Consider the following 2290-nt stretch of genomic DNA (forward strand, 5'->3'; position numbering starts at 1 on the left):
GGCATATATCAGGTCGCATGGTTTCCTACTCACTGTTATGTGGGTCTGAGTTTTATTGTAAGTGTGGAGTGGGAATGATATCTTTTTTAATATGCAACATCTGTGCAGATTTCCTGAATTGTAATCCATGCCACAACTCAAATCCTGACCACCATTTTGGTCGTTATGCCATTTAAGGATACCAAATGTGCAGCCCTTGGGCAACTTTGACATTGGTGACAACTTCACCTGGAACATCCGAACTTTGTTGGCAGCGTGGAACGTGACAACAGGCGGTAAGACCTCCATCTTGACTCTGGTCGGACTCTGGACCGTGGCATGCCACACAAAATTGACCTCACTAAAACTGGTCACCCTGCATGACACGGTGATGGGATACCTGAGAATAGGAACCGAGATGGATGGCAGGTTGAGTTAATATGTGGATAGCGCGGTTGTGGCCTTGCACGTCACGGCTGTCCTTGATGAGGGTGCATTTGAATATATTTTTTGTAATCGCTTGGATCATTGTTCTAGATGAGGTCGGCACGAGCCGCCCCGCCAGGGTTGATGTTCCCACCTCCGTAGTAGAACGAGTCGGCGATCTTCTGTGATATCCCTTCCACCAGTATCGGCATGCCGCGTTCATCATATTCATATTCAAATTCAATCACATTTCCTTGAGAATCTTGAATGATTTTTAGCTGTCCCCCTCCATTCTTTAGTTTATTCCTCTCCTCCTCCATGTCATCTCTCTCTTTCAATTTTTGCACCTTAAGAAATTCCTCAACCTCCTTCTCTGCACTACTCGTCCTTATCTTCTGGTAGTTCATCTCTAGCACCATCTGCTCTTGAGTTTCCATTAGCATGTTCGCATCATCAACAAGCTAGTTCTGTTTAAGCTCAAACTCCTTATTCTTATCTGAAAGCTTGGAATGTTCCTCTGAATGAGCAAGATTGTTCTTGGTTCTTATAGTTTTGCATTCTTCATACTTATCCAGGAGCTTGGGAAGGGTCTTATGGAGTTGTGTAGGCCACTCTATATCAATCCACTGAACATGTCCACAATTTATCCCTTCCTGCAAGACCCAAACAACAATTTCCATTAGGCAATAAGCAAACTTCCTTTTCAAAAACATTACTTTGCGCATTGACTCTAACTATTTTAAACACATGGACGGTGAGCACTAAATTTACTGCTGGACACTAAATAGATGTTTAATGAACTATTTAAAGCAAACTTTCTTAGTTCATTAACTAATTTAAACACATGGACACTGAGCACTTCATTAATTATTTTAAGCAAACTTTGAAAAGATGTTGAATGAACCTAATATTAAACACTTATGGCCAAATAGTTTCACTACTTAACACTACAACCTAACTACATTTGCACAAAATTCATAAGAGCAACATGTCAATGTGGAAGTAGTTAAGAATACAGTCACTAATATGGTCAGCACACCCATAAAACCTCATGCCAATGTTGCTACCGTCAAAGGCGACCGATCTATCCAGCCGAGAGTTGTGGTTGCACAAGATAGAGGCATCCAGATCAATGTCTTCAAAATCCGACAATGGTATGGCCGCAGTGTCGGTGTTAAGGACCTTCAAAACCACGAGCAAGCACGTCAAACCAAAGCCATGGAGTCAAATCACAGTTGAAATCGACAAACAACAAATCAAAACCTAACCGTAGCAGAGCAAATCACTTACATTTGAACTCACATCATTGTCCATGGACTCATCGCAGGTCATGCTGTTGTAATGTGAAACCCTTGTCGGAGGTAACGACGGAACGGTGAATCACGTGGCTGTTGGCAGCAATGTAGCAACAACGGGGTGGCAAATCACGTGATCATCGGTAGCGGCAGCGATAACGACGGGGCAAATAACACGGTCCTCGGCAGCGACGAATACAGGAGAGAGAGAGAGAGAGAGAGAGAGAGAGAGAGAGAGAGAGAGAGAGCTCAAGGGCGGATGTGTCGAACGACCTCTTCTTACCGCCGCCGACTGAGCTGTTAACGGCTGCCAGCGCGCGTCGTCTCCCTCGTGTCACGTCAGTCTAAATTGCGGGGCCCATTCTCATCAGTCGCATCTCTGGACAATTATCTAGACATCATTGTTTTTGGTAAAAAAAAGTTGGTACAAAAAATTTAATATTCGTTGATGATTTTACGTCAAGGCGAATCATTGTGGCATTTGGTGATTTTTGTCACAATAAAGACGGTTTTATGCGATTAATATTAGAAAGAGATCGTACAATTACTTCCCTAGAAGATTGAGAAGACGACCATAGGACAAAGGGTAG

At 43.1% G+C, this 2290-nt stretch overlaps 1 pseudogene; it reads right to left on the reverse strand.

Annotated features, from left to right (window-relative positions):
- Window positions 1-86: 86 nt before the first annotated feature.
- LOC119350903 lies at window positions 87-933 on the reverse strand (annotated as a pseudogene).
- Window positions 934-2290: the final 1357 nt, after the last annotated feature.

This window comes from Triticum dicoccoides, chromosome 1B (genome assembly GCF_002162155.2).
Source record: "Triticum dicoccoides isolate Atlit2015 ecotype Zavitan chromosome 1B, WEW_v2.0, whole genome shotgun sequence".
Classification (NCBI taxonomy): domain Eukaryota; kingdom Viridiplantae; phylum Streptophyta; class Magnoliopsida; order Poales; family Poaceae; genus Triticum; species Triticum dicoccoides.